Source organism: Siphateles boraxobius, unplaced genomic scaffold (assembly GCF_051911475.1).
Source record: "Siphateles boraxobius isolate OS27281-9 unplaced genomic scaffold, OSU_SipBor_1 16, whole genome shotgun sequence".
Taxonomy (NCBI): domain Eukaryota; kingdom Metazoa; phylum Chordata; class Actinopteri; order Cypriniformes; family Leuciscidae; genus Siphateles; species Siphateles boraxobius.
This window is the reverse complement of record NW_027508766.1, coordinates 5,314,785-5,338,173: the sequence shown is the minus strand read 5'-3', so window position 1 is coordinate 5,338,173 and position 23,389 is coordinate 5,314,785. Positions and strand designations below refer to the sequence as shown.

Genomic DNA, 23,389 nt, shown 5'->3' with positions numbered 1-23,389 from the left:
ATAGGCTTTCTAAGCGAAACCCCATTCGTCGTCATCCGACGTAACGTCTCCGTTCCCTACTCAGGGCATCAGGGTTACATACGTAACCGTAGACGTTTCTGAAGTCCATAAAAGTGCATTTATCCATCATAAAAGTAAATAATGAAAATCATTAAATACATTTGCATCCTTACCTCTTTTTAATGGTTTTAAGTATGTACTTCTTGGTAAATTTTGACCCTGGATTCAAGCATTTCTTCCTTGCACCTTTTATCAGAGTGATACTTTACAAACATGCAAAGACACAGAGAAAAGTGTTATAGAGAAAAGGCATACTGTATATACTGTATGTATATACGGGGGAAGAAAAAAAATATATATATATATACGGAAAAAAATTTATATATATATATATATATATACGAAAAGCATTTATGCATGAACACAAATACATTTCTTACACAATTTCCAGTCTTTTACAATATTGACTTGGAGGGATGATTTCAACCTTCTCGATTGCCTTTCGAGAGACTTTCCATCCCTTTATTAGCACAAAACATCTGCCCTTTACATCCCCTGTGCCTAAAACAAACCAGTGTTCATTTAGATCAGTTTTAGAATTCATATTTCAGAGTATCACAGTATGCATGATCATTTTAATGTGGAAAACAAACATAAAACATTATTTCTACTAGAGTGAGCTCACTTTTCACCTTCACTACGAAACATCCAAGAACAATGAATGCTACAGCAGCTTTCATTTTGTTTTTGATCTTGTATGATTGTTCAAACCTATTGTTCTACCTATTAAAAAATGGCTTCATTGACACTTCGGTTCAAAAAGCGGGCATTCCAGGCAGGGACGTGCACAGGGGGGTTGCTCAGGTTGCCCGGGCAACTGCCCATATGCCCTTCTCGACTCAAGTTGCCCTTCCGAGAAAAAAAAAAATATATCGTACAATGGCTGCAGAATTTCACATAGGCCTAGATACATTTTTTATTTATTTATTTTTAAATCGCAAAGCCTCATTCACTTCCATTCGTGCACCGAAAGTGAAAGTCAGTAAGGGAAGGGCAAACTGTTTACGTGGCTGCAGCGAGCACGCGACCGGTGCGTAAGACCCCACAAATTACTTAAGGCCCCGCCTCCATCTCGTGTCATAGCGTGTCAATTAATGTGTACAACATCCATGACAAAATGAAGCGAAACTATCCTTCTGGTCACGAAAAGAGGAAGAAGAAAAAACCCATGAGAGTGAATTGCGGGAACAACAATCAGGTAAACTTGTGTTCTCTCCTCTCTAAGTTTGATGTCAGCAAAGTTTGATGTTTTTCGGTCTTGCTAACCTAGCTGGGCAGGCAGTGCATCTCTTGCATCACTTTGTGCCTGACAAAAGTGAGAGTAAAATAAAAAAAATTATTACGTTTGTTTTTGATAAACGACAAAGTGCAACGGTGTTTGTTTACTGCAGCTCGGAAAACATAACCGCGTCGCGTGTGTTATCGTGCGTTCATATGCGGGTGCACGAAATGAAACTCGCATTTTTCAAGCAGAAATATGTGGAGACCAGACATACTGTACAATACATGCACGTGAATGATGGCACTCCCAATCAAAGTCACATTTATAAAACAAGAAACTGATTATCTAGTCTCAGTGTAGTTAAAAACTCTAAACAACTGCACTAATTATGCAAGATAGAAAGCAATGTATTGACAATTTGACATTGATTGACTATTGATTTATAGGCTATATTGAATTTAAAATGTTGATTAGCTGGACATACTGGTCAATATGGATGCACATCCCTCGGTAAATAATAACCATAAATCAAGAATTGCTTCAACATGCATAATAATAAATAAAAAAAATCATACTGATGCCGAAAATACCCAGGCTGTAGAGAGAACCAAAGTTAATCCCAAAAGCCAAAGCTCAGGGTTATAATTTATTATTTTCTTCTTATTTATGTTTACGTTAATATTCACTTGTTATGTTAACATTCTATAGAAAATACTCTATTCAATAAATATTGTTTGTTTGAACCTCATTCTGTTCTATATTGTTGTACTTATTCTTTGACTGTTTTGTTTAAAGGAGGGAGGATTGTATTGGGAGCACTGAAGTGTCAGGTGTGATTGTGTGGCAATGGCAAATGGTTTACATAGCTCACGGCGTCACAGGTCAGGTAGAGGGCCCCTTTTGCTTAGGGCCCCAGGGGGAGTTCAGGATCGGCCCTGGGTTTAGCAGTCGATTCTGTTCCCTACCGGAATTCCTGTTCCCTTTACGCAATCATACCTCAAATCATGCGTAGTTGCCCGTAGCCTACCATCAGAACTGAATACGAGCAAGAAGCACAACTGAATGTACAGGAAGCCCTTTTTTCAGGTCAGAGCAACTGCCCCTCATAATTCCTGTGCACGTCCCTGATTCCAGGGTTCTCAGGATGCTTAGAACACATCAGTGTTATCTGGCAACGAATTCAATCAGCTAAAAAGGAGAGGAAGGAGCTCCATGTGACATTCCTGGATTTGGCTAATGCATATGGTTCAGTGCCACATGAGCTTCTTTGGGCATCATTTGAATTTTTCAGGGTACCGATGTCGATAACAAATTTAGTGAAAGCCTATTTTGGAGATTTGCAATTTAGTTTCTCAACTCCAGAATTCAGCACTACATGGCAATGCTTAGAGGTTGGAATAATGGCAGGATGCACCATTTCTCCACTGGCTTTTACCATGGCAATGGAAGTAATCATTAGGGCATCAAAATGGGTAGTAGGAGGAGAGCGCTTGGCTTCTGGGATGCGACTACCACCAATCAGAGCATACATGGATGACATGACAACCATGACTACAACGGTAGCCTGCACTAATCGGTTATTGGGGAAGTTAACAGATAATATTGAATGGGCACGAATGCAATTTAAGCCCTCTAAATCAAGGAGCATCTCAATAATTAAAGGCAAGGTAGTAGATAAAACATTCTTCATTAATGGTGAGGCAATACCAACAGTTTCTCAGAAGCCAGTGAAGAGTCTAGGGAGATGGTACGATGGGGATCTAAAGGACACAGTTCGAGTGGGAGAAGTTAGACGACAAGCAGTGGAAGGGTTGAAGAGCATAAACAGCTGTGCTCTACCAGGCAAACTGAAACTCTGGTGCTTTCAGTTTGGTCTGCTGCCAAGGTTGCTGTGGCCACTGACTGTGTACAAGGTTTGTTTGACAACAGTGGATAAGCTGGAAGCGTTAATAAGTTCATACACCAGGAAATGGTTGGGAGTTCCACGTTGCCTCAGCACAGTGGGACTTTATACTAAAGGAGTATTGCAGCTGCCAGTCTCTGCTTTAACCGAGGAGTTTAAGTGTGCCAAGGTCAGACTGGAAATGACTTTAGCAGAGTCACGCGACAAATGTGTAAGGGAGGCAGCCCCTGTGGTAAAAAACTGTTAGGAAGTGGTCAGCAAAGAAATCTGTAGTAGAGGCAAAGGCTGACCTTCAAATTGGGGATATCGTGGGACAGGTACAGCATGGAAGAGGGGGTTTTGGGCTGAGTTTAGCTCCTCCTAAATGGCACAAGGCAGGCCCAGCTCAAAGGAGGAAGCTGGTAGTCAACGAGGTGCGAAAGCAGGAGGAGAGGATGAGATGTATAAAGGCCATTTCCCAGGCCAGGCAGGGAGAGTGGATGAGATGGGAGAGTGTGGAACAACGCAAAATGGGCTGGCAAGACCTTTGGTCAATGGAAGAGAGTAGGATCAGTTTCCTTATTAGGTCAACATATGATGTTCTCCCATCACCGCAGAACCTAAACCTCTGGGTAGGAGAGGATCCCTCTTGTCCTTTGTGTTCATCACCTGCCACATTAAGGCACATTTTGACAGGATGTAAGGTGGCTCTTAGCCAGGGGTCGGTTTACTTGGCGCCATGACCAAGTATTGCGAAGTTTGGCTTTAGCATCAGCGTTCTAGCAAAACATTACACGCAGAAGACAATATTCCTCCGCCCAGGCGAGCAACCACCAAGAAAAGGTGCTAACACCAATTCTCGCCCAGGACAACTGGAAGCTGCTAGGGACTGGAAGATGCTGGCTGATCTTGATCAACGGCTTATTTTTCCACCTGAGATTGCCACCACTAACCTACGAGCAGATATTGTTTTGTGGTCTGGATCAGCACGCATTGTTCAACTGATAGAGTTAACAGTGCCATGGGAGGATGCTGTAGATGAGGCATATGAGAGGAAGAAACTGTGGTATGCTCATCTGGCCACTGAGGCAGAACAGCGAGGATGGAGAGTCCAGGTTTATCCAGTGGAAGTGGGTTGTCGAGGTTTTGTGGCACACTCTACAACCCGGTTCCTCAGAGATGTCGGATTCAGTGGCCAAGAGTTGCGTCGCACAGTAAAGAACTTATCTGAAGCAGCAGAAAGGAGCAGCAACTGGCTGTGGTTGAGACGGAAAGATTCTAGCTGGCTGTCTACAGGCCGCCATGCTACGGTTTCGTAGATTTCTTGAAAACTTGAAGAGTCTGTTGGTTTATTTGTATAGGTTGTATAGTATTTACAGTCATTACGTTCCTGTGTATATTGCGTGAATGACAGGTGGTTGGGCGGATATTGTGTTTTGCGGTAGGTGGTATGCCATACGGAACCGTTGCCACTGAAACTGCATATTAACGCACCAGTGGGGCTCGACAGCCTTAGTCAAACGGGTTGGAGCGTATGGTTGGGTTGCGGAGAGATTGTTAGATTGTGGTTAGGTCTCAGCAGCAAGAGGGAAGTAGAGGTCAGCAAGCTGGGCTGAGTTGAGTGGGGGACGGAGAGGTGTGACTCTGGGACGCCAGAGTCACAGTCGAGCCCTCTTTAGGTGTCGTGGGCTAGTCGACGAAACACTGAGGACGGAAGGTGCCCACTGGAAATCTGGGCGGATATTATGAATAAAGTGATTTTCAGCAGCTCTGTTTTTATACTGCCAAGGTCTGGCCACTGAGGTGACTGTCACTTTTTGTTTCATTAGAACTTCCTCCATCTGTAACAAGAAATTTAAGCTTATGTTTTTAAAGAGACGTTTTGTCACAAGGCAATTGTTTTTAAATGCAAGTAGATTTTAATTGACGTGTATATAATCAGTGGAATATGTGGAAGATTATGGATCATTCCAGCTTGAACATTGATGTCTTAATAAAAGTTTACTGGAAAGGCCTATGCTGAAACTATATAGTTATATATACTTTATTCACACAATGCTATTTATATGATATTTTCTCAAAGATGCTTCAAAGAGACTGTGGGCCTTAAACGTCAAAGAGAAAACATAGCAAAAGTGATCTGGCAAAGTATTGATCCCCCAATAATTAGATATGGCCTATATATTGAAATGTGAAAATGGATATGTTAAATCTTACTTACTAAATATACTTTTAGTATATTATTTGTGTTGCACATAAGAAAGAATATTAGGCTATATGAGCCTGGATCAACATAAGTGTGAGTAAATGATGACAGAAGCTTAATTTTATGGGAACTTTAATATTCTGAAACTCTCAATAGTAGGGTTTGTGTGCTGCATTCAGCTGCTTAACAGAAAATATATGGAAATATATGGATATAGAGGACAATGCATTTCTAGATATACACAAACATTTTATATTCAGAATACAAAGGGCAAAACACAGCACCCCTGAACAAGTCACTATACTGTAGGATTTTCCCAGATAAATTAATAGTACTGGTACATTGAAACTGAAGCACTTTACATAACAGAAAAACTCACCCAAAGCTATAAAAAGCCATTACACTCTAATATTTTGAATATCATACTTATTGATTTAATTTCACTGCATACATCTTGCAGTTCAATCATTGTAGTAACATATCTTAATTACTGTCATTATATTTTGACTGTATATCCAGAGGAGAACTGGCCCTCTGGTATTGACTGTTTCTCCCAAGTTTTATTTCCCCCCTCCATTATCCATTAAAAAGTATTATGCCATGACTTTCAAGATTCTCGCCAGCAAATAGTAATTAGGCTTGTCATTACACTAAATTGTAATAATTTGAACAAAACCTCAAAGGATTTATAATTCTCACCGCATAATGCATGAATTAACCAATCAATAAATAATAACAAATTATATAACTACTTTAAGTATACCCAACCTAACCTAGATATAGTGCACTCAAGTTTAGCAGTATATTTATACAGCAAATCTCAACTTTTGAGCTTTAATCTGCTACATGTGACTATAAGGCATGGAGATATTAAGATATTATGAAAAATAATGTCATACTTTTCTTTAAAGCTGCTTTGAAACAATCTGTATTGTGAAAAGCACTTTATAAATAAACTTTACGTTTATACCATTACAAAAGACTCATCATCACTTTTTCTATTTTCTGCCACCATCTTATCGACCTTCTTCAGCAGCTCTGAAACCTGAGGTCTACTTCCAGTCATACTGATATTGAGGGCATGAAACCAATTTCCAAATTTTTCCTCAGAGAATTTATGTTTTTCAATCTTTAGCTTTTCATGTTCTTTAGAAACAGTGAGAACGAGCATGAGCCTCTCCCAGCACATTTCCTCAAAAACACCATACACGTCCATCCCTATCTTAGTCTCCTCTTCAAAAAACTGATTAGCTGGTATGACTAGGAGGAAAGCGTAAGGACCAGGTGAAGCTAGACGGGTACAGAATTTTATGTTCTGTTTAATTTTCTCCAAGGAGAATTCAGAGCCGAACCAGTCAGGGTTGTTGATCACGTGCCACCTGTCTCACATCCACCACTCCATTCTCTGCTGTGATCATCTTCGGGGCAGATGAAGAGGTATTGGTCTGATTCTCTTCTCTGCCAAATATCATGCGTCCTACTGCAGTCTTCTCAGATCAAGGCATGCCCAGCAGGACAAGAATCAGTTCTGATTCAAATTGAGGATCCGTCTCACCTGGAAAAAGAATGAATGATTAGGAGTTCAAGCCAAAGTCATTATGAAATCAATGGAGTCAATTTGACCCTCATAGAACAATAACAACAAAAATTAGTTAAACTGTACTGAAAACCTTTCTGAAAAAAAGAAACAAAAAAAACTTCTGAAAATCAAAGATGGTATAAACAAATATTTTACTATTTTAGCAAAATCTTTATAGTATAAGATATCTTATGTACATAAAAAAATCATACTCACAGTAATATGGTTTAGGCATTTCTGTCTCTGGTCGACTATCCTATTGTGTCAGAAATTAGTGATACAAAAGATATTTGTTAATTGAACTGCTGGGCTGGACTGCTGGATCAATTAACAGTTTCAGCATACTTTACCCAAAATGTGCACCAAAAACAGCTGAGCGATGACAATATGTTTTGTATTTTTGAATACACCCAGTTCTGCTCCAGATGCTGTTAAAAGTGCAAAAAAAACCCCCCAAAAAAACAAACAAATCAGTTTACTATTTCAAGTATAGGCTACTGCTTAGAAACTAACTTTGTTTTTATTCTTGCAGCTAACTTTGTAGCATTTTGTGTTTTGCACTTGTTTAATCATCACTTTAAGTAACGTGTATTTAAAGGGTCTTTTATCTATTTCGCTATATGTGCAGTGATTGTAAACCACAGAAAGTCAATTATCAATTCATGGTTAATCTACAATAATAAGCTAAGCTGTTGCCTTGAGAGGCTACAACAGGTTAGAGGCTCACAACAGGTTTTGCAAGGGAACGCAAATATCTTTGCGAGCGAACGCAAAAGTTTTGCGAGGGAATGCAAAGTTTCTTGTGGGAACACAAATGATTAACGTGCGACCTGGAAGTATAAAAGGGCGCCTTGCAAACATGACAAATCACCTTATCGTCTGAAGGGACTGTACGGTAGGCAAGCCCCGAGGCATGGCAGGGAGACGTATTGTCTCGTTCCCTGTTTTCAGGGAACATAGGTTACAGTCGTAACCTGAGACGTTCCCTTTCGAAGGGAACTCAACAATACGTCAATGACATTATGGGGAACGATATACCAACGCTGCCATGCTAAGGGGAGTGCATGCCAAGTGGCAGTGACAGCTGTCAGAACCAGCAACTTCAAATGAAACTCTAGAACCACTCACCCTCAGGTCACACTGGGCTGTCAGTGACAGCATTCCCTACGGTCATAGCCCAAGCTACAGCCTCACAGAAAAACCTTCATAAACATGGTTAAATGAAAGGTCTACCTGGGCCGGCTCCGGGCCTGGAACCACAGCTTCCAATTAGAAGGGGTCCCTTCTAGGGAATGTGGCTAGGGAACCCAAGGGAACCCCAGCCAGTCACTATTCAGGTGAACGTACTCACCCCGAAATGCCACCAGGACGGCCTGACCTGGCGTCAGTACATAGACACTTAGTCTGGCCAAATCCTGTCTGTCTGAAGACAGAGCCTCTGGACAAATGCCTTCAGTAAGGCATCCAACCCGAGGGACTGCGAAGCTGGCAGAGAACCACTCGGCCCGGATCTCAGAGACGGGATATCCCGGAGAGTATGACTCAGCATAGTGCTTTTCAACCCTTGCTAGCGAGGGGAGTTTCTCTACTCGATCCATGGATCAACCCAGTGTCTGTGTTTCAAAACACTGAGGAGGCCTGTGAAGGCCTAAGGGCTGATCTAACTGGGAGGCCTCACGAGAGGCCTACGACCGTCTGACCAGACTCAGGAAGCCGCATGCTCATAGAGACCCTCGGTGAGGGGAGCACAAGGTCTGCCTGGTAGGGAAACCAGGCTGTAGGCAGAAAAGGTTCCGGGAGGGAACCAATAGCAGAGAATGAACACTTTAGCGAGCCAGGGCTCAAGCTCGCCTTCAGCAGCTGCCTATTAAGGCTAGCTGAAACTGATAGCAAGAGACCACTAGCTTCATAAACCCAGCACCACTAGGGAACGTTACAGGGAGGCCCGGAAAGGCCTACTACCTGATAGCCAACGTAAGTGGGAATTCACCTTCAGGGAGGCCTGTGAGGCCTACTACCTGATAACCACAGTATGTGGGGTGCTCACCTTCAGGGAGGCCCAGAGAGGCCTACTACCTGATAACCACAGTATGTGGGGTGCTCACCTTCAGAGAGGCCAAGAGAGGCCTACTACCTGATAACCACAGTACGTGGGAACTCACCTTCAGGGAGGCCCGGTGAGGCCTGCTACCTTACAACCACAGTATGTGGGGAGCTCACCTTCAGGGAGGCCTGGTGAGGCCTACTACCTGGTAACCACAATCTGTGGGAGCTCACCATCAGGGAGGCCTGGTGAGGCCTACTACCTGACCGTTCTCATTCAAGGAGGCCTGGAGGAGCCTACTACCTGATAATCACAGCATGTGGGAACTCACCTTCAGGGAGGCCTGGTGAGGCCTACTACGTGACAGCCAAAATATTTGGGAGCCCACATCCAGGGTGGCCCAGAGCGGCCTACTACCTCACAACCACAATATTTGGGAGCTCACATTCAGGGAGGCCCAGAGAGGCCTACTACCTGATAGCCAACGTATGTGGGAATTCGCCTTCAGGGCGGCCGGGTGAGGCCTACTACCTGATGGCCATCTTAAGTGGGAATTCACCTTCAGGGAGGCCTGAGTGGCCTACTACCTGATAACCACTGGTAGCTTTGAGCCCTGAGTCCGGGTGATAGTATAAGGTGGCCTGCTAAGGCCAGCCAGCTGGGGACTAGCCTATCAGGGAGGCCTGGTCGGGCCTACTAGCTAATAGCAAGTCATATTCTGCCATAAAGTACACTGTTGGAAACCATACTACACAAGCATAATTTACTAATGGGCTTCCAGTAGCGCTATAAGGTATGTCCCACAATGTTGGGACTCACCTCCGATGAGGCCTGTTTAAGGCCTACTACCCATCAGTGAGTCAACTGCCCGAACCACCAAGGCCAACCACGTAAAGTGAGCTGGCCTACAATGCCCTCTAGGGGGCTGTCCAATCATGGAGGCCTGCTGAGGCCTACTACCTAATGGCGCAGCCTTCGTTGGCAGAAAAACTGTTTACACAGCGCCTACAGCATCCTGGTGCCTAATCACATTGCCCATGGCAGTGTACTCCGCAAGAAAGCTAGCACCCTTAAAACAAGGGGAGTACAACATACGCCACTCTGCCTCAACGGAGGCCCCAGTTAGTCAGGGGCCTACCATCTATGCATGGGCGTCAGCTCAGGGCAATGCTCTGGCTTCAGGGGTACTTCGACCAAAAAAGAAGTGAAGCTTACTTCATACTCGACCGAGCCATAGTGGTGCGAGGTAGGATAAAACAGAACTGGGAGTGAAGTGCTCAGACTTACCCTGTATCACAGGGGAATACTCACACCTCACCCTGAGGTTACCAGCGGCTCTAGGGGTGACAGAAATGTATCTGTGCCCAAACCTAGGGGAGTGGGGCTTGAATGAAAGCCAACCACCTACAACCTAGCGCTCGAGCAGTAGCTCAGCGAGGTGAGTGAAGCCTAAACTGGCGGCCTAAATCCGTAGGCCAGTTCTGCATGGCAGGGTCGGGCAGGAAACCCAGTCTTCTTCGTGAAGCGAAAGACGGCCTAACCCTGCTCAATAAAGACATATATACCACGGAGGCCTGTTTGAGGCCTACCATGTCCTTACAAACCATCCTCTGCACCACGCTGCATTACTCTAGTCACCCCAGAATGCAGAGAAGGGGGCGGGCCTTGGCCTAACGACTCCCACGGGAGGAGGCTGTTTATACAGGAATGCTAGAAACCAACATTCACAAAGTGAAGGGTCAGAGGAAGAAATGCTAATTTTTTTAGCAGAGCGCCTCTATTATCCCTGGCACAGCCTAGGCCAGCTACAGAGGCGGCCCTGGTGAGGGCCAGCCTGCAAGCATAGATCTATCTGAGGGCTCGGAGGAGCCACAGCCTTACTAAAGAATATAGTCTGTATTATTCCATACAAAGGGCTGCAGAATCACTCAGCCTAATGAAACCCAAACAGAGCTCAAGGGGCGAAATACTCAGGAAGAAGCCAACGGACCCGTGGTCCGGACATAAGATCTATCTGAAGCTCTAGCGTCAGTCAACACTCTAAGTAAAAAATTCTAAGAGAGAGACCAACTACTCTACCCTGAGGTGGCTAACAGCCCGAAGGTTAACATAGTTATCGTTCTGGCCACCTAACGGGGCACTTCAGGGCCCTAATAATCCAGGAAACTTCTCTTACCTTATTACCTTGACATGACCCCATAGCTCTATACAGGGAACGAGGTCTGCGGCGTGCGGAGTGAAGACTCGCCAGATAGTTCTTTATGAACCTGCGGTCCACCACTTTACATGCCTGAAAGAGGCGTTTCTACTAACCAAGCCAAGGCGGGCCATTGGAACATTATTCTTATCATAGGCCCAGCCCCAGGCCTGATGTAATGGACGTCTGGGGAGTCAGAAGAGAGGAGAGGGCTGGATTTCTTTTTAATGAAGCCCTCCGGGGAGATTATCCATCAGCGACACTGTGTGCGCTTGTGCTGGATAACCTCCCTCAGATCCCTCTTCTTGCGGGAGTCACGCCTCTTCTGCGCCCTGTTCCTCCACGGAGGGGGCGCACGAGAGGCGACACTGGCTCTCTGGCCCTGTCTACGGTCCTCGGACCGTGAAGGGCCAGGCCCTCCCGCCTGCCTGGGTGTGGAACCGGATCTCAGCGGTATGCAGGATCCTGCAGCAGATCGGCCTGGTATGCCTGCAGCACCGCCATAGTGTGCAGGGAAGCACCAGCCTGAACCGCTGTCGTGTATGCTCTGCCATTCAAACGCGCTGTTGAGTTTAGCGGTTTGGATGGCAGGGTTGGAGCTCTCAGTGTCGACGCCTGCCCAGACACGAGATAGTTCACAAACGACTCGTCAAATGGGCGGCATCGACACATACCCATGCTCTGTGATCCCCTCAACATCAGCGAAATTAACCCGCTGATGTCTGTGAATTCGGGCAGAGTATGGGCTCTTCCATGCCCTCTCGATCTCCGTGTGAAGATCAGGAAGGAATGGAAGGCTCACCTGAGCTGGTGGTGTATGGCAGGGGAGAAACCGATCGCCAAGCCTACCGCGAGCGGTCTCTCCTCTAGCGCATCGCAATGGCAGCTACAGCCTGTTGGCGGCGCGCTCCACAACATCCACCAGGTCTGCATACACGGGGCAGGGTGGCTGAGAGGGTTCAGGATCTACCTGATTATAAACCTCCTCAGCAATCTCCTGCTCGTCCTGAAGAGCAGCAACTGCAGGAAACCATTGGTGCCTGCAGTTCGCCCTCGTCAGCCGTCGAATCATCTGAGAGGTTTACAGGACTCTCAAGATGATCGATGAGCTCTATCTGGAAGCCCATGATGCAAGTCGCCGCTCTGCCTCGGCACGAGCGAGACCACGCGGACCAGACGTTGAACCCCCTTCACTCGAGAAGAGGGCCAGACGAGAGAGGAGCGTTTTAAGAGAAAAACGCTCACAGTTCACACAGAGGATTCCCTCGAGAACCTCTCGTGCGCGCTCTTCTCCCAGGCAGGAAAAAACACACTCGTGTGCTGTACATTTCATTTTCTTACCGTTTCATTGAGTAGCATTTTCAAACAGACAGTCCCTTAAGACGATGAGATGATTTGTCATGTTTGCAAGGCGCCCTTTTATACTTCCAGGTCGCACGTTAATCATTCACGCTAATGATTCACGGGCTGTCGCCGGTCCATATGATTGACGTGATTTGATAGTGATTTCAGACACCTGTCAAGCCTGAGGCGTTCCCCATAACGTCGTTGACGTATTGTTGAGTTCCCTTCGAAAGGGAACTGTATATTTCTTTCTCCCATCCCAAACTTTTCCCACCAACATGTCCCTTTAGGGGCTCCGTAGAAATGAGACTGGCGGAGAGATCATAAGGAATGATTAGTATTAATTAGTAAGCATTTTTTACAGTAGTAATTATATTGCTTGTTTTTAATGCAGACTAGTAGACTATCTCTAATGACATTTTTGTGATTATATTCTTTATTTACCCTAAAGCATACATTTAAAAAAAAACTTCACACTAAATGTTACTGTTCAATTTGTGTCATTTATCCTGAAGAACTGGATACCTCTGTCTGCAGCCCTTGTTTAATTTTTTCCAGAGCTTCATTATTCCTCACACACTTCAGGAGTCCTTCATCCTCGTGGAACAGACAGTCGATTGTGAGTGTATTCCGTCTGGTCACATATCTGCTGCTGTCTGGTATGATCTTCTCTGGGTCAAATGTGTGATGAAGCACCAATGAAGACAGCTGGTTTAGACTCTGTTGAAATGAAGTGGCATGTTATATATATATATATAGTCATTACTAAAATGAGTTAGAATCAGATAAATACTGTCGATGATACAAAATACCACATGCAAATGTGTAGCAACTTATAATGTAATAGTCTTTTTTTTTGCAGTCTATGGTAATAACAAAGCTTATTACACAGCTAATACTTGATTCTGACTCTTGATACTGATACTGATACTTTTATATCGCGCCACCCAGCGGTATGTTGTTCCCTCATAACAATCGGTAAAAACTGACAACACAGTGAAAACCCCTTCAGGGTGATGCAAGACTCATCTGCTTCATATCGGAGTCGTGATCACCCTTTTGGGGTTTATTCTATAACAACCGGCTGGATGTACATTATTCCTTACACGATATAATAACTGCAAGTCAAGTCATCCTCATTTATATAGCGCTTTTAACAATGTAGATTGTTTCAAAGCAGCTTTACAGAGGTAAACATATAATTTAAGGTAACAGAGATTGGTTTGGTTTTATAGTGGTTCTTGAAAAATGTTTTTTCCAGCTAAAGTTAGTTTTGATTGATTCACTTCCGTCTAAATGATCATTTGTTATTAAATTAGGGGCCGCTAAGACGACACCGTTCTCTCTAAACAGACTTTAAACGCGAACCTGTGATAGACGCTGATGACGTTCACATGCGCATTAAGAATTGATTCTATAGTTATGTGCGTTTGAATATATGTGCGCAGGTTTGTAATTCCTTACAAACCATGCCTAAACAAACTACTTGTCTTGTCTATAAATTTTGATGCAGAATTTTATTTTATCTTATCACTTTGGGTAGGTACGCGAACCAAAAAATTCCACAACGCTTTATCTGTAGAGTGGTATAGGGATCCTCCATAGGGAGAGACTAGTTGGCACTTCAACACTGCATTGTCATCAGGTCCAGACGAAAGTCCTTCGTCAGATCTGGAAACGGCCTGGATCCGGCAGGCTGCGGGAAAACCTCGGGATAAACAAAGACACTAAAATTAGCGTAGATGCCTTTCTTCTTATGATGTAACGAGTACATCAGGATTTAAGGGAAGTGTTCCTAGTTCCGGCTGACCTAATCTAAGCAGCCTAATATTGAATTATAGAAGTCTATAGAGTGTTATGTGAATGCTAGGTCAAAGAGATGTGTTTTTAGTCTAGCTTTGAACTGACAGACTGTGTCTGCTTCCCGGACAATGTTAGGAAGATTGTTCCAAAGTTTTGGTGCTAAATAGGAAAAGGATCTACCGCCAGCAGTTGATTTAGATATTCTAGGTATTATCAACTGGCCGGAGTTTTGAGATCGCAATAGACGTGAAGGACTATAATGCGTTAAGAGCTCGCTCAAGTACTGGGGAGCTAAACCATTTAGTGCTTTGTAAGTATTCAGCAATATTTAAAAATTTATACGATGTTTAATAGGGAGCCAATGCAGTGTTGACAGAACCTGGCTAATATGGTCGTACTTCCTGGTTCTGGTTAGAACACTAGCGGCTGCGTTTTGAACTAGCTGTAGTTTGTTTATTAAGCGTGCAGGGCAACCCCCCATAATAGCATTACAATAATCTAGCCTTGATGTCATGAACGCATGAACTAATTGTTCGGCATTTGTCATTGAGAGCATATGACGTAATTTAGATATAGTTTTAAGATGGAAAAATGCGGTTTTACAGACACTAGACACGTGACTTTCAAATGAAAGATTGGTATCAAAGACTGCACATCATGTAATAGGTATTACACTGTTATTGTTATAATATGTTGACCTCATAAAGTAATAATGAATTTCCAAAGTAATAATGATTTTTCACATTATGTGATTGGTTATTGCATAAGAAATGTATTATATTCTAAATTTTATCTTTCAATGTAATAATTTTGTGCACAAAATGTAATAATAGAGATCCATGTAAAATAATCTATTACATTAAAAGTAAAGTAGGCTAATTAAGCTACACAATGTCACGTAGAGGCTGAGGCGGTCGGATCCATTCGCAGATATTTATTAAAGGAACACAAAAGATCAAGTCCAAGCACGGAGAAACAAGAGGTACAAACTAAGACAGAGTTTGGGTAAAACAATACTTCACAAATGGGCACAGAACAGAACAGTCCAGATAAAGGGTTGCTAAGGGTGCACAGGTGAAACTGATGAAACCATAATCAAACATAATGAGTCCATGGTGGAACATAACGCAGGAAGAGAGTGCCCTCCAGTGGCTCATGCGGGCACTCCAGCCGCTGATTGTCACATAACCCCCCCTTTAAGGAGCGGCTTCCAGACGCTCCTAAGAGCTCTGGGGGGAGGTCAACGGGGGATGGGATGGAGGGCCAGGTCCGTGGAGAGGCAGGGGACCTGGAGACAGGAGCAAGACCCGGGACCACGGAGAAGCAAGCTTCGCAGGCAGCCCAGGCGGGGCAAGCTTGGCAGGGAACCAGGCCGGAGCACAACAGACAGGAGAACAGGGCGGAGCACACTGAACACGGGAACGGAGTAGATCACACCTAACTGGGCTAGCCGGAACCAGTAATCCAGGAAGCTCAGACGTAGGCAGTAGAGCAAAGGTCCATGTAGATGCCGCCCCCATGGCCCTCTCAGGGTACCTACTAGCAAAGGTCCATGTAGACGCAGCCCCCAAGGCCCTCACAGGGTACCTCCGCCCCCCCCCCAAAAAATACTTGGGGAAATCCACGGGAGGAAGGTGCTTGAAGGGCGCCGGCAGGGCGAGGCGCAGAGGCGGGGCCGGCAGGGCGAGGCGCAGAGGCGGGGCCGGCAGGGCGAGGCGCAGAGGCGGGGCCGGCAGGGCGAGGCGCAGAGGCGGGGCCGGCAGGGCGAGGCGCAGAGGCGGGCCCGGCAGGGCGAGGCGCAGAGGCGGGGCCGGCAGGGCGAGGCGCAGAGGCGGGGCCGGCAGGGCGAGGAGTCTGGGAACGCCCTCCGGAGCCTGGCGAGCCAAACGAGTCCTCCCTCTCCTCCTTCTGCGACGGCGCTTCACAGGGCTAGATTCACTACTGGAAGTACTTGACACGGTAGACTCGCTTGACACAGTAGACTCGGTAGACTCGCTTGACACAGTAGACTCGGTAGACTCGCTTGACACAGTAGACTCGGTAGACTCGCTTGACACAGTAGACTCGGTAGACTCGCTTGACACAGTAGACTCGGTAGACTCGCTTGACACAGTAGACTCGGTAGACTCGCTTGACACAGTAGACTCGGAACTCGACTCACTTGACTCGGAACTCGACTCGGAACTCGACTCACTTGACTCGGAACTCGACTCACTCGACTCACTTGACTTGGAACTCGACTCACTTGACTTGGAACTCGACTCACTTGACTTGGAACTCGACTCACTTGACTCGGAACTCGACTCACTTGACTCGGAACTCGACTCGGAACTCGACTCACTTGACTCGGAACTCGACTCACTCGACTCACTTGACTTGGAACTCGACTCACTTGACTCGGAACTTGACTCACTTGACTCGGAACTCGACTCACTCGACTCACTTGACTTGGAACTCGACTCACTTGACTCGGAACTCGACTCACTTGACTCGGAACTCGACTCGGAACTCGACTCACTTGACTCGGAACTCGACTCACTCGACTCACTTGACTTGGAACTCGACTCACTTGACTTGGAACTCGACTCACTTGACTTGGAACTCGACTCACTTGACTTGGAACTCGACTCACTTGACTCGGCGGCACTTGACTTGGAACTCGACTCACTTGACTTGAAACTTGACTCACTTGACTCGGCGGCACTTGACTCACTTGACTCGGCGGCACTTGACTCACTTGAATCGGCGGCACTTGACTCACTTGAATCGGCGGCACTTGACTCACTTGATTCGGTGGTACTTGACTCGGCAGTTGACTCACTTGACACGGCACTTGATTCACTTGACTCGGGACTTGACTCACTTGACTCGGGACTTGACTCACTTGACTCGGGACTTGACTCACTTGACTCGGTGGCACTTGACTCGGCAGTTGACTCACTTGACTCGGTAGACTCGGTGGCACTTGACTCACTTGGCTCGGCGGCACTTGACTCACTTGGCTCGGCGGCACCTGACTCGGCGGCACTTGACTCACTGGACGATGCACTTGAGTCACTGGACGATGCACTTGACTCACTGGATTCGGCAGGGCTCACATGAGGCGCAGGCTCGGCGGGGCAGACGAGAAGTGCGGGCTCGTCGGGGCTCACGTGAAATGCATGCCCGTCGGGGCTCACGTGAAATGCATGCTCGTCGAGGCTCACGTGAAGCGCGGCCTCGGTTGGGCTTACGGGAGGCGACGAGAGCCCGGGAGGTGTCGAGTAGAACAAGCCCGTAATCGAGAAGAGATCATCCAAGGAGCAAGCCTGAGCAATATACCGGTCAAGAGTCCATTCAGTAAGATCCCTCGGCATCCATCGAGCGATCTTATAATCCAGCCCGTTCCAAAACAGGTCCATGAGCTGGATCTCATCTAGCGCTCCCAGATGGCAAATGGACAGAAAATCCTTCGCGTACCTTTGGACGGACTGGCCCTCTTGCAATAACGTCGACAGGTATTCTCCCAGAGCCCGGTTGCTGACAACTGCTGGATCCATGTCTTGGTGAGTTGTTCTGTAATCTGCTGGATCCTGATGTGGTGAAGTATCCTGTCACGTAGAGGCTGAGGCGGTCGGATCCATTCGCAGATATTTATTAAAGGAACACAAAAGATCGAGTCCAAGCACGGAGAAACAAGAGGTACAAACTAAGACAGAGTTTGGGTAAAACAATACTTCACAAATGGGCACAGAACAGAACAGTCCAGATAAAGGGTTGCTGAGGGTGCACAGGTGAAACTGATGAAACCATAATCAAACATAATGAGTCCATGGTGGAACATAACGCAGGAAGAGAGTGCCCTCCAGTGGCTCATGCGGGCACTCCAGCCGCTGATTGTCACACACAACAGTTTCATTTAGAATTTTGTGATTATGACATGCTCCATTATTTTGAGTCACTTTAACCCAGAAATGCATTTTAAGATTTATGCACTAATAAAATAAGTTTCTGCTTTCTATTATTGCAATTATACATTTTTATACGATATACGATTTAGTCATTTAAATGGTTGTCAAAAAAAATGATGTTCTACAAAAATGTAAAATGTATAAAACAGAACCAGAGAATAAAGGAAGAACATTTATTTATTAACGATACATTATTCATTCACAAAGAAGATTGGTGTCCTTAAAGGTTGCATTTTTCCTATTTTTTTTTAATTAAGGCATTAAGATTTCCGATTATCAATTTCCAAAAGATGATTTTTTTTTATTCCTCTTTTTAGTCAACTTTGGCATGGGTGTGTTCACTTATGCTAAGCACTTACATTTTTCTAAATAAATAAATAAATAATGAACTAAAGACATTATTGGGTTATGCAATGCACTGAAAACCAAAGAGACATTTAATAGAAAGAAAAAACGATCCGGTAAAAAACATAACTGTCACAAACATTCATTCTTAGTTTCATTATCACTGACTTTTAGTTTGTTTTCGCTAGTTTCCTTTCATCCATTGTTCATTTTTCCTACCACTCTTTAGTTCATGGTAATTAATTTAATCAGCACAGGTGTTTATCATTATTTGAGTCATTTGGCTTGGCTTGTACTTAAGTTGCTGTCATGTTCTCTCATCAGTTGTCCAGTCTCATTAATGTTGCGTTGAGTTTGTCTGCCCTTTGTTATTTGAGATTTTCAGATGGCAGCTCTCTGTACTGTGGCGGGGAGCTGACACTTGCACCAGCATGAAACGGAGGAGAAATGCGCTTTTTGTGAAGGTGTTGTTTTTTTTATTTATAAAGTCGGTCCACCCTTTCTGGCGGGCTAAAAAGTAATTTGTCTGTGAAAAGCCCAGACATGAACCAATCAGACTGCAGTATTTGGAGAAAACTGAGTTTCCCCCATACGTGTCAGAAACTGACGCAAAGGCAACCTTGGAATCACCAACAGCATAAAGTATTCACATTCCTGAACTAATACTTAGTTGAGGCACTTTTGATTTAATTACAATACTCATTTTGTTTGGATAGGAGTCTATCAGCTTGGCACATCTTCACTTGGAAATATTTTCCCACTCATTGTCATGGTGAAATGTGAAAGTTCTTTTCATTTTCAGCTTTCTAGCAGACGTCAGAAGATTCTGTGCCAAAATCGACTGGTACATGGAGCTATTCACGATTCCTTCCACCTTCACTAAATCCAAAGTCTCAGTGGAAGAAAAGAGCCCTAATGCATGATGCTGCACCACCATGCTTCACCATGGGTATGGTGTTCTTTAGCTGATGTGATGTGTTGTTTTTGTGCCATTTCTTTTCAGTTTTGGCCAAAAAATTATATCTCGGCCTTGTCAGACCATAACACATATTTCCACATGCTTTTGAGAGACTGAATATATGTTTTTGCAAAGTTTAGCCGAGCTTGGATGTTTTTTAGTCAGAAAGGGTTTCTGTCTCAAAGTCCAGAGAGATGGAGAATATAGGAGATAGTTGTAACATGTAGGGAGAAAATAGTACCTGCCAGAAATTGTAGCAACTTTATACATCACAAAACTAAACAACCTAACAGGGATGGGTTACACTTTATTTTAAGGTGTAATTGTTACATTGTAATTATATATTTAAGTACTGAGTAATATTAAGCAACTACATGTACTTACTATAGGGTTAGGGTAGGATTAGGGCTTGGTTGAGGGTTAGTTGTATGTAATTATGCATAATTTACTGTTATTGGTAAGTACATGTAACGTGTAACAAGGAGATTGTAAAATAAAGTGTTACCCAGGGGTGTTTTAACAGACTTTTTATAATCACCGTACATGACTTTAAGTTGTACTGTATTTTTCGACATGCCCTCTGATGTACATTCAGGCTTTGTTTGGCTGTAACTTGTATTAAAGTGAAGAAATGTTTGCTTAACTTGCACTCCGTGCTGCCTTGGCTGAAGCAGATAACGTGACCTTTCACACACACACCTCATTGCTATATTGATACTGAGTTTTTACAACATTTGTACACAGTGTTGGTATTTAACACTGTTTATCATTTAACAGTATGTATATGTCAGGGTTCTGCCCCGGGAGCTTTGTCTGTGTTGTCTTTGTTTCATGTCTTTATGTTTGTTGTGCTTGATCATATGGCTCTGTCTTTGTTTGTGTTGGTCATGTGCTCCTCTGTTCCTGGCTCCTTGTTTCCTAGTACAATGCCCTCTTGTCTACTTGAGTCTTTGTTTGTCTGAGTGTTATCACCTGTTCCTCATGTTCTCTGCTCCCTTTATATGTGTTCTCTTGCCCTCATATTTTGCCAGTTTGTTATATACTTTCCATATGCCATAAACGTTGTGTGCTACAGTCTACTGTAGTTTCTAGTCAGAGCTTACTTTAGTCTCACCATAGTCTCGTCGTGTCTTGTGTTTGCTGTGTCTTTTGTCTTTCAAATAAACCCCTGATCACTCATTTCTGCATTTGAGTCCTCCCTCATAGATCCTTAACAGTATACCTGATGTATATAAGAAGAAGTAGTAGAAGTAAAAATAATAATAATAGTAGTAGTAGTATCAGTAATCTAATGGATTTTGTAGGCAGGGTAAACAGGATTTAGATTTTTAAAATGTACTGTAAAGGAATACCAATTCTTTATGGTTATTAATAATAATAATTGCATGAATATTTAAATCTGTTGCATTTCACAGGTAGTTTAAGACGTTTTGAGAAAATGATTACATTATGAAAATTTTATTACAATAATAATGGAGTACTTTTTATATTATGTGCAGTTATTACATTTTGAGTTGATACAACATGCATTACATTAAGAGTACATTACCTGAGAGGGCATTAAGTTCATTCACTGCTGCATCAATGTCAGTTCCTGTCCTAGAAACAATGATGCAGAAAACCAAAAGGACATCACACTCTGCTACGGTGGACACCTCCTGTAGACCTGATATTTGTTGAAGGACATTTCTTAGGATGTCCTCTTGAGGCTTTAATATCTTCCCAGGTAAAAGGATGAAATATTTATTTCCTACAAGAGAAATAAAACTATTGGTTAATGTATCTTAATTCAGATCTCAAACAAAAAAGTCATCCAGTTTATTTATTATTTTTAACAAATCTTTACAAAATCTAGAGTCTTTAGAATAGAGCATTGTATTTAGTTATAATAATAATAATAATACTGGTATACCAGTAATCGTAAGACGTTCATCTCTGGGTTCTACTTTCATTTCCACATCACTGCATGGCTGGTCATCTCCAGTAGTATCAGTTTTCCTCTCCATTTTAAGTTTAGTTCTGAAATTGTCAACACACAAATTAATATGCTTGATCATCTTTCTTTCTTTTTTCTTTCTTTTTTCTTTTTTTATCATAAGCCTATATCTTTATTTAGATATTTTTTCTAAACTAATCAAGACTGTTTAACTTTTTGTTATATTTATTTTCATAATCTGGGTCTGTTTTTGGACAAGGTTAAAACGTTAAAATCTACACATAAAATAATTCCTGAGATTCAATCATGTGACGTCAGTGAAAATAACAACGTGCTAAGTCTTTTGAAGACAATGTCCATCCACTAGATGTCGCTAAACTATAATGAAAAATATTGCCTTTTTTACAGTCCAAATATCAGCAAAGTCACAGTAAGCAAATGAAATACAAGCGTTTATGTAGTGCAGAAAAGCATGGTTGCATTTGTATGAAGCTGTAAGGCCTTTAGAAATAGTAAAATGTGTCGACATATCTAGGCCTACTCCATATAGCATGACATTCGTGCATAAATTGCCACAACGGTTAAACGTTGCCATCAAACGTGAAGCCTATAATTTATTCGAAAAATAAGTCTAATCCGGCACGGTTTATGATAAGTTATGATAAGATATGTTTTTTGTTGCTCTGCTGCTACCCGAACAGCTCTCCTCTCTGTCTTCTAACAGTAGCCTAGCCTATACGATCTTTCCGTTTTGTTTAGTTTTTCAGACCTGTCATCACATTCTTGTTTCTCTTTCACTTTTATCTGTTTGAGATAGGCCTGCTTTTTTATTTTTTTGTTAGTGTTTCACTTTTCTAAATTTTCCCAACATACTTTTGGGATATGTGCTTTATTTTTTCAATTTTTTGCATTATTTTACCTTTCCTAAGATTTACAAGCTTGCGTTTGATCTAGTAGGCCTAGTCCTATAAATTGTAATAATTTGCTGTCCTTTTCACATTCATCCTCTTTGGAAATTATGGCAGATACTGCAATGCTGTTGCCATTGTTGAATTTCTTTTTGCATTTACTCCCTATACAGTATGAAAAAATAAAAAATAAAAATAAAAAACTAGGATAGGGCTACATGTCCTATAGGCTAAGTGTTTTTCTTCTTCTTCTTTTTCAAGAACATAATAAATGCTTTAGATCAATTAACAGAGTTGCAGTTTACTTTACCAGAACTATCCGCCATGCAGAACAGCTTGGAAGCTTCACACCAGTATGTTTTGCATTGGATACAGAGATTTGTGCCACAGTATGACAAGTCTTGGTTAGTCTTGTTTATCCACATTGGTTATCCACTAGTTATCAAATATAATATTAATGACACTTTTGTGTATTTAGTCTAAATTGTTAACTTGAATAACATATAACAGTACCATTTAACATCCTTTGTCCTGAAGATCTGGGTACCTGTGGTCATTGAAAAAATCTGTACAGAGCCTCATTATTCTTTACACACTTCTTCAGGAATTCATCCTAGAACAGACAATACACTGTGAAAATACATCTTTGCACTATAGCAGTGCATTACCTGAGAGGGAATTGAGTGAATTTTTCTGTCATTTTGATTTAGTTTTAAACAGAAAATTTAAAGAAAATTATGCATATACAGAATGATAATTCAAATATAATTTCACTCACCAAGCCTATTAGTTTTCTAGCATATATCCATCCCTTCTTAAAAGCGAGCGCGTTGGGCCGTTTAGTGAAACTGATGCAAAACGGCAGATAAAGTAAAACCGTAAATCTTCATTTTGCGTCCTAATCATAAATACAGTGCATGTTCACAATAAAAGTTTAAATAAATAAAATAATGAT

At 43.1% G+C, this 23,389-nt stretch overlaps 1 pseudogene across 1 annotated transcript; it reads right to left on the bottom strand.

The window, feature by feature from the left end:
• Nucleotides 1–5,506: 5,506 nt before the first annotated feature.
• On the bottom strand, nt 5,507–22,624 carry LOC143739120 (uncharacterized; annotated as a pseudogene). Its single transcript, XR_013204137.1, has 5 exons — nt 22,220–22,624; nt 21,503–21,609; nt 21,140–21,340; nt 7,300–7,377; nt 5,507–6,925 (listed from the first exon to the last, which is right to left on the bottom strand). The product of XR_013204137.1 is annotated as an uncharacterized LOC143739120 (transcript).
• Nucleotides 22,625–23,389: the final 765 nt, after the last annotated feature.